We start from the raw sequence: 14,719 nt of genomic DNA, 5'->3' as shown, positions 1-14,719 counted from the left end.
TGGAAGCACGGAGAACGGGAGTGTAAGGCTCAGCGAGGTGCAGTATCTGGGTTGTATTCAGGCCAAGGTGGGAGCCGGTAAAGAAGGTGGGGAGGGTGTCACAAGCAGAGCGAGGGGCACGCAGGTGTGAAAGCACGTGGTGTGTGCTCAGAGTTCATGGTGAGAAACGTCTGGTGCGTCTGGGCCCCAAGGTCAAGGTAGGAAGCAGGACAGGCTGAGGTGGAGAGGAAGGCAGTGTTTGGGACTTGGACAGCTTGTGTGACATGATGAGGAACCCACAGCCCTGCTGCCCCATCTCCTGGGGATGGTTTCTGAGGGTGGATGCGATCACATTCACAGACAAGGAATTAGCTGATCTGAACAATGCTTGGATTATTGGCGTCTGTCAGCTGCTACCTGTTAACCAAAGGCCCAAGGCTCAAACTCCGACAGGCTCCTCTGGGAACAGGCCATGAATCATATAATGATGGCCACTTTGGCAGAAAGGGAATGCTAATAGCTGGAGGCTGATCTTATGACTGGAAGAAAGGAAGGCTGTCGTAGGTTTTCATAGGGATAGAAAAACAAGTTCACTCTAGGTTTCTACAGGGCTTTATTCCCCATTAGCAGATAAGAACAGATGTGTTTATCCGATTCCCCTAGAAATTAAGGTGTTAAGGCAGCCGAAGAGGTAAATTTTGAGATGAGAGGAGGAGGTGCTGGGGAGACAGGGGTACATTATAGTTAAGCGACGATAGGGGCAGCAAAGGGCCAGCTGGGGCCTCAGCAGGGAGGTTGAGTAGAAAGAACACTTGACACAAGTTCAAAGTCTTGGGACCACCTCTGACCCCAAGTTCCCAGAAATGATGTACAGTGTTCTGTAAAACATGGATGATAACACTTGCTCGACTGGCCTGACCAGGCTGTTTGATCAAATGAGAAAATATACGTCTGCAAAGACACTTTGTGAGGGGCATCTAGAATAAAATCCACCCTCCACCTCAATCTCCCAGGCCTTCTGACGGATTATAGAACACACCAGCCTCTTTCCCACCTTTGTCCACATGTTCCTTTTTCTGCCTAGAACATTCTTCTGCCAGTTCTTCCTACAGTTCATCTCAGCTTATATGCCACTTCCTCAGAAAGGCCTTCCCTGCCCTATTGAAAGCACGCACTCCCCTTTGACCCTCTCCTGCCCAAGATAGCTTGTGGTTAAGGACTCAGGCTCTGAAGCAAGTCTCTGGGGTTCAAGTTCAGCTCTGACACATACCAGCTGTGTGACCTTGGGCAGTCACCCAAACTCCTTGTGCTTCTATTTCCACATGTATAAGATGAAGATCATAATAATATTTATCTCACAAAGTGGTAGAGACAAAGATGACTTCAGTAGGTGTCAGCTATTATTACTGTTCATCAGAGCGCTCTATTTCCTTTCTAGAACTAACCATGTCTGTAATTAATTTGTCTGTATATGTTTATTATCCAACACTCACCCTTTTCCATAATGGGCTCCCCATGAGGGCAGCGATCATGTCTTGCTGATCCATTCTTTTTTTTTTTTTTTTTCCATTTAGTGTTTGTGTTGTTGGGGTTGGGTACATATGTTGGTATCTATCTCTGAGCACAACTTATAGGAGACAATCTTTTTTATTTATTTATTTTTATTTATTTATTTATTTTATTTTTGGCTGCGTTGGGTCTTCGTTGCTGCGTGTGGGCTTTCTCTAGTTGTGGTGAGCGTGGGCTACGCTTCATTGCGGTGCACAGGCTTCTCACTGTGGTGGCTTCTCTTGTTGCGGAGCACGGGCTCTAGGCGCACGGGCTTCAGTAGTTGTGGCGCATGGGCTTCAGTAGTTGTGGCTCGCGGGCTCTAGAACGCAGGCTCGGTAGTTGTGGTGCACGGGCTTAGTTGCTCCGGGGCATGTGGGATCTTCCTGGACCAGGGCTCGAACCCGTGTCCCCTGCCTTGGCAGGCAGATTCTTAACCACTGTGCTACCAGGAAGCGCTGATCCATTCTTATATACCATGTGTATAGCACAGTATAGCCTGGAACCTAGAAGATGCTCAAGAAATAGTTGTTGGATGAGGAATGTACTGAATGAGCATTTCCCAGAACCAAGCCCTGGGGTGACCCAGGCAGTCCCGGGACCAGCCAAGGAAGTGGTCAGATGGCCCTGCTTTGCATTTTATTCTCCCCTTGGTAAGGCTTTCACTTATGTAATGGAACAGCAGTGAAATCCCACGATACCTCAGTGCTTCCCCTCCAGCCAGCCCAGTATACGACCACAAAAAGGAGGAAGAAAAAGTAAGAGAAAGAGAAGAGCTCCAAACCACATGCTTCTTGGGACAGAAAAATGAGCTCTGTTTTCTCCCAGAGTCATGTGAGGGCACAGTGGCAGACGGGGGGCATGTTTTGCTGAGCTTCAGAGCAACCAAGCAGTGAAGAATCAAGGGCCTCAGCCTGAGTGTCAGCAGTTGAGGCTTTTTCCACCTCTGCACCTAACTTGCTGTGCAACCTTCATCAAGTCACCTTCCCTCTCTGGGTCTCCTAAGTGTCCTCATCTGCAAATTGAGGGGATTGGAATAAATGATTAAGGTAGAGCCGTCATGCAGTCCTGGTTTTGCCTGTAGATCTGGCATAATTATTAACAATAACCTCTTTCATTCTCTAAGTGACCTGTACTAGGTGATAAATTATAAAATCAGTTTGATTCAAATCACACTGTTTCCATTTTTTGGATATGATAAACAATACTGCAGTGAAGTTCCTTATACATTCCTTTATTCAACAAATATTTGATAAGCATCTGTTATGTACCAGGTATGGTTCTGTGCTCTGGGGATACTGGAGGAATAAGATAGATAAGATCTCTGTGTGGAAAATACATTCTTGTGAGGGAGATAGATAATAAACGAGAAAACAACAACAACAAAATAAATTTTAGATAGTTATGAAGAAAATAAAGGAGAACAGTGTGCTAGATAGTGATAGGAGGTGCTACTTTATAAAGTGTGGTGGGGGAAGGTCTCTTTGAAGAGGTCACGTTTGAGCTGAGACCTGAATGATAAGAAGGAGCCAGTTATGCAAAGTACCAGGGAGAATGTACAGCAAATGCAAAGACCCTGAGGTAGGAACAGCTCTTTGTGTTTGAAGAGTAGAAACAGAGACAGTATGACTAAAGTATAGCAAGTGGTTGGAAATGAGGTTAGACATATAGGCAGGGGCCAGATCATATAGGGTCAAGGAGTTTGAGTTTTGTTCTTAGTGCAGAATATCTGGTTGTATTTTAATCACTGGAAAATCAAAGAATAAAACTAGCTCTATGTAGAATGGACTGTGAGCAAAAAATTTCGTGTATCTGGTTAGCTACAGCACAGAAAGCCATAACTTCACCCTAGGGTGTGTGGCACCCTGGGAGAGAATGAACAGCAGAGTCAGAGAGATCTATGTTCAAATTCCAGCTCCATTGGTATATATCCAAAAGAAGTGAAAGTGGGGTCTCGAAGAGATATTTGTATGTCCATGTTCATAGCAACATTATTCACAATAACCACGAAATGGAAGCAACCCATTCATGGATGAGTGGATAAACAAAATGTTGTATACAAATACAATGGAATATTGTTCAGACTTGAAAAAGGAAGGAAATTCTGACACATGTTAAGGAAGGAAGTTCTGACACATGATACAATATGGATGACCCTTGTGGGTATTATGCTAAGTGCAATAAGCCAGATACAAAAAAACAAATACTTTAAAGTTCCACTTACATGAGGTACCTAAAATAGTCAGATTCAGAGAGACGGAAAGTAGAACGGTGGTTGCCAAGGGCTAGGAAGAAGTGGGAATGGGGAGTTGTTTAATGGGCATGGAGTTTCAGTTTTGCAAGATGAAAAGAATTCTGGAGATTGGCTGCACAGTAATGTGCATGTACTTAATACTACTGAACTGTATACTTAAAAATGGTAAAAGATAGTAAATTTTATGTTATTTGTGTTTTACTATAATTAAAAAAAATTTTTAATTCCAGCTCCATCACGTACGGGCAGTGTGATTTGGCCGTTAATCTCTCTGAGCCTCAGTTTTTGCATATGTAAAAGGGTGACAGTAATACCTCCTAGCTCTTGTGTAGACAGGCTCAGAGGCTGTCTATTCCAATATTCCACTGCACAATTTGGAATCTCAGGCTTCCCAGCCTTCCCAGGCAGCTAAAAGACCCTTTCAGTGAATCTTTTTTTTTTTAACATCTTTATTGCAGTATAATTGCTTTACAATGGTGTGTTAGTTTCTGCTTTATAACAAAGTGAATCAGTTATACATATACATATGTCCCCATATCTCTTCCCTCTTGCATCTCCCTCCCTCCCACCCTCCCTATCCCACCCCTCTAGGTGGTCACAAAGCACCGAGCTGATCTCCCTGTGCTATGCAGCTGCTTCCCACTAGCTATCTATTTTACGTTTGGTAGTTTATATATGTCCATGCCACTCTCTCACTTTGTCACAGCTTACCCTTCCCCCTCCCCATATCCTCAAGTCCCTTCTCTAGTAGGTCTGTGTCTTTATTCCTGTCTTGCCCCTAGGTTCTTCATGACCTTTTTTCTTTTTCCCTTAGATTCCATATATATGTGTTAGCATACGGTATTTGTTTTTCTCTTTCTGACTTACTTCACTCTGTATGACAGACTCTAGGTCCATCCACCATCTTGATTGAGTTGCCCTTGTACCTAATACACAGTAGATGCTCAATGAACATTTGTTGATTGACTTGCTGACTGGATCTGCTTATGTAGTAGACATGATCTAGAAGGAGCCATATGTGTAGGGAAATATGTACCTGGTACCTAGTTGGCATTCCATAAATATTTATGGAACAGGTGAATGAACAAAGTGGATGACACATCTGGCCATGAATTGTAAAACAATCTGCCTGTTCCAAAATATGTGAGAGATTTTTTTTTGTTATCTGGTACCATAATAGTTGCTTCACAAAGCAAACTAACTGAAAGCCCTGCTGACTGAGTCTCATATTAACATCTGTATTAGTTTTCTATTGCTAGAAAATAACTTCCACAAATACAGTGGTTTAAACAACACCAATTTATTACCTTACAGTTCTGTAGGTCAGACTTTTGACATGGGTCTCAGCAGGGTAAAATCAAGGTGTCAGTAGAGCTGTGTTCATTACTGGAGGTTCTAGGGGAAGGATCTGTTTCCTTGCACATTTGGATTGTTTGCAAAATTCAGTTCCTTGTGGTTGTAGGACTGAGATGCTGTTTCCTTGCTGGCTGTCATTGAGGACTATTCCCAGCTTCTAGAGCCACTCACATTCCTTGATTTGTGTCCACTTCCACCATCTTGAAAGTCAGCAACTCTTCTTCTTCCCTCTCATCTTTCTGACCCAGCACAGAAAGGTTCTCCATCTTTAAGGAGCCAAGTAATTAGATTAGGTTCACCTGGATAATCCAGGCTACTCCTCCCATCTCAAGGTCCTTAACCTTAATCCCACTCATGAAATCCCCTGGAAAAATTGAAAGATTCTGGGGTTAAGTCATGAATATTTTTGGAGGGTTATTACTCTGTCTACCACTGCATCCAGTATCACTTTGGAAGGATTGGTTTCTCAGAGCAGGTAATTTTATCTCAGCAAAGAGCTATGGGAAATGAGGCCAGTGAAAGGGAATTTTGGATAAAGGGAAGAGAGATGAGGCATTGGCCATAAATGTGTTAGCAGGCCTGTGAGGGATGCGACAGAAAGAGGTTCTTGGCTTCATGGAATCCAGGTTGCTCAAAGAAGAAAGAAATACTTAACAAATGCCAGAAAGTTAAACTTTGTGTGTCTTACAGTTTCCTTTCTGATTCTGATCTGTTCTGCCAAGGAGGAAGTAATCTTCACCTGCCATGAATAACCGTTAATACCTTGCCCCATGATTTTTTTTTTTTTTGCTGTATGCAGGCCTCTCACTGTTGTGGCCTCTCCCGTTGCGGAGCACAGGCTCCGGACGCCCCCGGGCCCAGCCGCTCCGTGGCATGTGGGATCTTCCCAGACTGGGGCACGAACCCATGTCCCCTGCATCGGCAGGTGGACTCTCAACCACTGCGCCACCAGGGAAGCCCCATGATTTTAATTTGTTGATTGATGGGTTGTTATTCGTTCATTGCTACCAATAATTGAAGGATGTTTTCTTTGCTGGCTTGGTGAAGCTTCCAGATGTTATGAGAGCAGGCATGACTTTGGCTCACCCAGCTCATGGCATTGGCTCTGAATGCTGTCATTGGCTCCTATAGTGGGCTCAGCCACTACTCAAGGACCTGGTGGTGTGTGACACAGACCTTTACATCATTTCTGGATCTTCCTCTCCACAGAGTCCAGTAAGATATTTTGCTAAGATGCTGTCTGTTTCGAGTCTTTTTCTTTCTTTCTGTCTCTTTGCCATCCTCCTTTCTCTCTCCTTCCTCTATTCTTTTCTTTCTAGTTTTCTGTTGTTTTAGGATCAAAATAATGGAAAAGAACAGAAACCAATTCAACTCAGGAAATAATCCAAAGGTGTAAGAAGGACTGTGCAGGGGCTTCCTTGGTGGCACAGTGGTTAAGAATCCGCCTGCCAATGCAAAGGACATGGGTTCGAGCCCTGGCCCAGGAAGATCCCACATGCTGCGGAGCATCTAAGCCCGTGCGCCACAACTACTGAGCCTGAGCTCTAGAGCCTGCAAACCACAACTACTGAGCCCACGTGCCACAACTACTGAAGCCCGCATGCCTAGAGCCCGTGCTCTGCAGCAACAGAAGCCACGAAAATGAGAAGCCTGCGCACCGCAACGAAGAGTAACCCCCACTCACCGCAACTAGAGAAAGCCTGCACACAGCAACGAAGACCCAACACAGCCAAAAATAAATAAATAAATTTATAAAAGAAAAAGAAGGAGTGTGCAAAGTTGTTGTGTGGTGGTTTGATATGATATCAAATCCACTTGCTTATGACAAAAATGAAATTGTTTTTAAGAGGGAAGTTTGTTTTGATATAAGAATGAAGTTGTCTTTATAAGTAAAGTTGTTTTGATATGAAGAAGCTGCATCAGGATGACATCTCTTGACATCTGTGGCTGCCGATAAGCCCTCAGTAGCTCAGCTGCCCAGGGGCGCCGCTGGGGGCTTAGCAATAATATGAAGAAGCATCTATGGCCAGGGGACCTTTAGACTATAAATACCCAGAGTTTGTGAGGACAATCTGAGAGTTTAGGTCTGGGCAGGGTGACCCTTTGCTGACCTAAGCAGCTCTCTGAAGACCTTGGGGCATTAGTTACTGTGTGGGTAACACGGTAAGGGCAGTGGGGAAAGTGGTGCAGCGTCTCTCTCAGGAGATCATCTTGCTTGTCAACACCGGCGTCTTGGTTCCCCAGCAACGTGCTCCAGCAACAGGGAACTTGCGTTTTGCTGGTAGCTGGATGTCAGGCTCTCAGTTGGTTAAGCTGACTCTCCCAGGAACCAACTCATGTAGAAAGGCACACCTCAGTTAAATTGGGACTTCATTCCTTTCATCTCCTCTTGCCTGGAACAATAGTGTAATTAATCTATTGTTGGTTTGGAGTATGTTATTTCTTTATTGGCTTATTAAGAGACATTATCCTGTATGCTATTAACTTGTGAAATTATTATAATTCCTGCAGTGAACCTGTGTTAAATATTGACAAGACAGTCTCAGACTCTGAGCATAATTTCCCCCCCCAAAAAACAAAGTTTACTGCTGTAATCTTCCCTGTTCTGATAAAAGGAGTTTATAGCAAAGGAATATATTTCCTGGTTCTCTCTGGGGGAATGAGGCAATAAGAGGCTGAAGGACCACTGCCTTGGGGAGTGGGTGGTAGTTTGCTGCCTGTTGATGTAATGCAAACTAAGGCCAGAGGGAGGAAATGGCCACTTCTGAGGCCACAGGTGGTTATAGATTTCAGGTAAAGCGTGGTTGTAATTCTCCCACATGTCGTCCTGGAGAGGGATGGTGGGGAGATTCTTGCTCACAGTTTGTTCCCAGAGAAGTTATGTGTTGGGCTTGGACCTTCTAGATTCTGCACAGTGGGAAGCCAGAGTCTCATCAAGTGTTAACAGAGGTCACAGCTCTTGGGAACAGAGGTTGTGACACAGAGGAAACTCCCCCCTCACCCTGTTTCCAGGAAGTTTCCAGGAAGGAAACTTCCCTGACCACACCCTGGCTTCTCTCACCCAGTCACACAAATCATTCCAACAGAGGCAGCTCTGGGCAGGACATTTGGAAAAGGCATTAGAGGGGTTGAAACCGTTTCTGTGGTGTCTTCAAGAATACTCCTTGGGAAACCCAAAGGAAAAAGAGATAGTGGAGCCAAGAAAAGCTACTAGAACTTTCTTCGGCTTGAGGTATTTTATATATTTGAGCCATAATAACCAAATTAATATCAAGAATTATAATATGACTGTTGAGGCACAGTTATGTGCTAATCATGTTTTACATGGATTATCTTTAGCCATTACACTAACTCTGCAAGGTAGGCATTATCTATACCCTACAGATATTGAAGTTGGGAAAGAGAGAGATTAGGAGAAATGTCAAAGACCACAGAGCATGTGTGGTGGGGCTGAGATTCAAGTTCAGGTTCAGGTTCATTGATTTTAAACTTTATTTTCCCCTTCCTTCCTTCCTTCCTTCTTTCCTTCCTTCCTTCCTTCCTTCCCTCCCTCCCTCTCCCCTCCCTCCTTATCTCCCTCCCTTCCTTCCTTCCTTTCTTCCTCTTCTATTTTGATTTTGCCATGCTTGCTTACTATCTTCTTTTAAAAGAAAAAAAATGTCACACACTTAGTGGAGTTCCCTTTGTGTCCCTCCCTTGTCTCATCCCCCTGCCTTCCTATCTAGAGGCAACCTGTCAACTGACCTTAGTGAATGTCACTTCAGTCCTTCATTATGTATGTCCATGGCCATAAATATTATATAGTATGGTGTGTTTTAAAATTTTACGTATATGAAAAAGGGCTAAAAGTATTTATTTACACAGAAAGAAATACAAAAGACTATTAAGAAGAGATTCACTGTCTCATTCATCAAAAGAGCAATACAAAAAAAAAAAGAGCAATACAAATTAAATCACATTGAGATATTTTTTAAACCTGTCAAGTTGGTCAGTACAGGCACTCAAGATTTGGTAAAACAGTGCATAGAAGATGTTGTGGGGAAAGGGGCACTCAGACTGATCGTGCATGAGAGAATTGGTATAATCTCTATAAATGGTAATTTGACAATCTCTATCATAAAAGCAAATGCAGAAAATTACAAAGGAAATTCCATTTCTGGGAATTTGCCTTTAGATACATTTGTGCTTGTTCGAAAGCACATGTGTTTAAGGTTATTCATTGAAGTATTGCTTGTAATAAAAAAGACTAGAAAAAATCCACATATCTATCAATAGGTGACTGGTTGAATAAATTGTGGGGCATCCCCTTTATGGAATCCTCTGCAGTTCTAAAAAAGAATGAAGACACTCTCTATGCTAATATGGAAATTTCTCCAATACATATTAAGTGAAGACAAAAAAAGTGCAGAAGAATGTGTATAGTATGCTACATTTTGTGCAGCAAAGGGGGAAATGAGCCTGCTTATCCACTGGTTTTTGTATGTGCATAAAGAAAGTCTGAAACTTTACATACAAAAAACTAGAAACAATTTTGCATGTGGGAGGAAAGAGGGGTGAGAGGAGGGAAGGAACATATTTAAATAAATTCCTTAAAGATTTTTTTGAACAGTGTGGATGTACTATGTTACCTATTCCAAAAATTAAATTAAAAAGTTAGAGTGGTATCATACAGTACATGTCATTCTGCCACTAACCTTTTCCAGTTTGCTTTATGTTTTCGAGGCCTATCTATGTGGTCATGACCTTAATCTTTCTATTAATTATGCTGCCTTGAACTGTAGGATCTTACAACTGAAAACGCTCCTTGGGATTACCCAGCTCTCAACTTTCACATTACAAGAAAGAAAACTGAAGGTGCAAAAATGGCAAGTAGTTGGCCCAGCAGGTCAGTGGCAGAATTGGGGTTGACCTCAGATCTTTCCACCCTGACTGGGAGCCTGGCTGCCTTTCTACCCCCTCGCCCAGTGCCCAAAACACCTCCCGATTCTAAAAGGTTAGTAACTTTATGTGTTATCCTTTCCTAGGGACATCTGCCTTTAAGAAACAAAACAAAGATAAGCAACAACATTCAACAACAAACTGAGTGGTCACCATTTTATGTAATAGGGATTATTCTGCCCTTAGAAGTCAGAGAGAGATTCTTTGGGGTGAGGGGAATGGTTGGCGGGAACGCTAACAGTGGTGGTGTTGGCAGCCAGGGCTGGAGTAAACTTTCTAGTATCTCCTCTCCCTTCTCCTCCAAAATAAATAAATAGGAAAAGAAAAGGCAAATATAAACAAAAAGCAACTAGGTCATCATAAGATAGGTTCTGCCTTCAGCTCAGGAAGGAACTAATTAGTGGTTTGGATTGGTGATGGTATTGTTGCAAATATTGTTAAGGTAACGGAATGTTATTAGATTTTTTGTTGCCATAGAGACAGCCAAAGCACTAATAAGCCCCTTGCCCTGCCCCCATAGCGAAGGAGACCTCTGCTGGTCAAGTCCTCTGGTCCATTCCTCTGCCATTAGGCAGGACCCCATTAACCATCCTGACAGGTGAGGACCTTTTAGGATTTACCTAGATAAATGACTTCAGACTTTCTGGAGTTGTTATAGTCAAGCACTGTGTCAGAAGTGGTGAGGATACAAAACCATATAAGATACATACTTTTAACCTCAAATTAAATGGCATGGATGGGTACCTCCCCAAATTTTATACCAAAATGTTTGTAACAGTGGAGGAGCAGCAACAAGGTGAAGCAGCCCTTCCCAAGCTTGGAATTTTGGTCACATTTGGGATTTTCACATACTATTTCATGCAAATGCTGGAATCCACTTCTTAATATAAATATGTTTGCTTTAATGTCCACATTTACGTTCTATTAACCATTTTTTCTCCCCAGTCTTCTAGTAAAATCGATGCTCCAAGAAGACACCCTGGGTTGACCAGTGACCTTGGATATCTTATATGTGGATCCCAGCCTGGATCTTTGTGTACTCAAGTCTGAGAAGCATGGATTAGCCAGGAGTTGGCAAACATTTTTTTTTTTTGTAAAGAGCCAGACAGTAAACATTTAGGCTTTGTGAGCCATACTGTTTCTGTTACAAATACTCAACCCTGTCTTGTAGTGTCTCAAGAGCAGCCACAGACAATATACAAATGAATTGGATGGCTGTGTTCCAATAAAACTTTATTTACAAAACAAACAGATTTGGCCCATGGCCTGGATTTGGCCTGCAGGCTATAGTTTACCAACTCCTGGGTTCGACAATAAATGCCCAAGAGATTATAAAAGGCAAATATTTTCAGCTGGGACAGATAAGAAAGAAGAGTGGGAGTAGAAATTCTATTGATCATTGAAGGCTACACAGTATTTCAAAGAGCAGAGAGGACATGGCAGCATTATTAATAGAGGGCCAGTATAGACAAAAGTGAATATTTTTAAGTTTACATATAGGTAGGGGACAGGAAGTACAATAAGTAAATCAGTTTGGCTTGAGGAAGGAACTCATGTCCAAGGGAAGCATTCTAAAATATCAGGGCTGGAAGGGACTTTGCTGATTATTTGCTTCTCATTGTATTTCCCATTGATGGGGAAATCGAGGTCAAAAGAGACCCCAGATCTGGAAAGAAGCTGAAGAGTGGTGTGCCTTGAATACTAAGGTAAGGGATCTCTGTTGTGCCAGGTACCAGCTAGTGATGTTTCAGCATTTCATCATTTGAATGTTTATTCATTAATCAACTTCCTACATATCTTGTGACCAGATGTCCCAAGAGAATTTCCTTTGAGATGGAGTTAATTCTTACCCATCGTATACCATTGTGAACTACCCCGTAGACATAGTGACAAGACACACCTGGAGCAATCAACAGGACAATTGCCAAGGATCCAGAAACTTTAGCTTCTCCTCCTGCTGTCAACTTGCTCTGTAACCTGGGCCAAATCCTGAGCCCTCCTCTGGTTTTCCCCTTGGTTAAACAAGAAGCACTCATTCTTGTCCTTCCATCAGAACTGGTGACCTGTTATTTTGTCACTACTCTGCCCCTTTCTCCCACCACCAACATCAAAGTCATAAATGACCAGAGGACCCTGGAGTGGGAGGTGCCACAACTTTGCGTGACCCCGATGTTCATTCACTGATTTGTTTTCCCACTAATTATTGACCACTTCCCATGCACTGGTTGCTGAGGATAAACAATGAACGAGGTAAGCAGGCTTCTGCCCTCACAGAGCTCACATTCTAGTGGTATGAGATGGTGGGGAACATAATGTACAAGTCAACAAATAAAAGAATTTCAGCTGGAGATAAGTCCTGTGAAGGAAATTGAACAAGGTATTGTGATAATGACTAGAGGGGCTCTTTTGGCTGGTCTAGCAAGGGAAGACCTCTTTGAGGAGAGAGTGAAGGATGAGAAGAGCCACCGACGGAGGCTTCTGGGCCAAAGGAAGAGCAAGGGGCAAAGGCCATGAGTGTGCACTGTTCGAGGTACAGAGGGAAGGCGTGTGTGTCTGCAGGGTGGTGGGTGAGGGGAAGATGGATGGTAGACAAAGATGAAGAGGTTGACAACATGAAATTGATGAGTTTTCATCTGGGCAATCCAGTGACTCAATCTGGTTTATATTTTTAAAAGAGCATCCAGGCTGTTACCTGGAGAATGACTTGGAGGGATTAAGAGTAGAAGTAAGATAATCAACAAGCCTTGTCCAGGTGGGAAATAATGGTGGTCTAGATCAGACAGTAGTAGCCATGGAGACTGAGAGAAGTCACTGGATTCAGGATATATTTTGGAAGCAGAAGAAACAGGACCTGTTGAGCGATTAGACGTAGGCATTTGGGGTCGTGCTGGTGGTGGTACTAGGTGAAGGGAAAGCGGAAATCGAGGATGACCTCTCAGGTTGGGGCTTGAACAACCAGTAAGTTGTGGTATCTTTTACATTGTTTGTAGAGACTGGAATGCTAGTTTTGGGTGGGGAGTGTGGGGAGTGTGGGCAGTCAGTTGGTCCAACATGGGTGTGCTGAGGCGAAGATGCCTGTGACACCTCCAGGTGGGGATGTGCTGTTGGCAGCTGGAGATATATTCTTTGTGTGTCTCCAGTCTTAAAGGGTTAGTAGTCTCTCTAACACCCAAACAGCAATCTCGTGAGAGTTGATTTGCTTGACCACACATTTTATATCTCTTCCCTGGAATGTCTGGGACATTCTGTGAATGTCTGTGAATTCCGTGGATCCGTCCTAGATTCTACATTTCGCCTCCACCAGACATCCTGCTCCCATCTCTGCCCAACCCTTTGCTACCACATGACTTCTCTCCTCATCCTGCTTGGTCCCAGCGTGGACGCATTTAAGGGACCTGATACATAGTGGCAAAAAGCTCTTCCCATCAACAGCAAAGGCCTATTTCCCCACATTCTCACCAACGTCGGGCAGTATTATTTGCCAATTTGATAGGTGATAGATGGTGACACGTTTCAATTTGTATTGCAAAGATGTGCTTTTAAACAATAAAGCACTCTCTCTGTGTAAATTGCAATACACAGAATCATTCAAGTGCTCACAATCACGATTAATTATTCAGAAATTTCAGGGTGCAGATAATAACAGTGGCTACCATTTGTTGAAATCCCTCAGTGTACCAGGCACTGCAGTGGTGGTACCTCTTTTAATCCCCATAGCATCCCAAATGTTGTACATGTTATTATCATCTCTCATATAATGGATGAGGAAACTGAGGCCAAGGAAAATTAAGTAACTTGTCCAAATGGCATAGCTGGGAATCACACCCCAGGTCAGGGAGAGTGTTCCTAACCATTGCCTGCCTTCCTTCTGCTGTCCTGAGAAGGGGGCCAGCCCAGGACTGCTCCTCACCCAGGATGACAGCATTAATTGAACTCCTTCTGGAAATTCTTGTCGCTTCTTAACCTCCCCTTCTAACCTTTCTGTTTTCTCTTCCCAGGTTTCTAGATCCTTTGGGGGGTTTACTTCTCATTGACATCTGATCATTATAACTCTCTCTGATCCTCCCTCAGCAAAAACATCCAATTCTGCAGAGTTCTATAGAAATAAAATGGGACTGAATAACCTGTAATACAATTGGACCAAGATGATTTTAAGCATTGTTAAACAGGGTTTGAGAGCACACAATTGGTGATGTTTGTGTTTGAAACCCTGGCAATCTGAGGCTCCTTAATAAATTGGGTATAATTGGAGTTATTGGGTATCAGCCTTTTAAAGACTCAATTCTGATGGCCAAATGCCCTTCCAGGTAGACTGGACTCCCGCCAGCTGCTTGAATATGCCCACTTCACATGATGATGTTCTTTCAGGCCTGGAGAGCTGCAATCTTGATCCATTGGCCATCAAAGGCAAATGCTACAGGGGAAAGAAGGGGGGCTGTCAACAGAAGAAATTGCAGCCTCAGTAATTTGTGTGGAAGTGAGTGACAGAGCATGACTACCCCACTTACCTCTTGGGGGTGATGAAAAGTTATGAAGTGAGTGTGTATGAATGTCAGACCTTTTAAACCCATGTTTATTGCCAAATCCTTCCCTTCTGACTCTGAGTCACTGTTCCAGCCACCTGTTTCTCACAGCAACCTGAAG

At 43.3% G+C, this 14,719-nt stretch overlaps 1 protein-coding gene across 1 annotated transcript in view; it reads left to right on the top strand.

The window, feature by feature from the left end:
• Positions 1-14,719, top strand: part of ADRA1B (adrenoceptor alpha 1B) — a 617,540-nt gene that overhangs the window by 49,796 nt on the left and 553,025 nt on the right. The window contains exon 9 of the mRNA XM_027084407.1: positions 9,919-14,610. The gene's annotated coding sequence lies outside the window, so the exon portion shown is untranslated. The remainder of the gene's footprint in view (positions 1-9,918; positions 14,611-14,719) is intronic.

This window comes from Aethalodelphis obliquidens, unplaced genomic scaffold, assembly GCF_003676395.1.
Source record: "Aethalodelphis obliquidens isolate GAN/ISIS:26980383/991018 unplaced genomic scaffold, ASM367639v1 scaffold52, whole genome shotgun sequence".
In the NCBI taxonomy this organism is placed as follows: Eukaryota; Metazoa; Chordata; class Mammalia; order Artiodactyla; family Delphinidae; genus Aethalodelphis; species Aethalodelphis obliquidens.
Note: the sequence above shows the minus strand (reverse complement) of the source record. Positions and strands in the feature narration are given on the sequence as shown.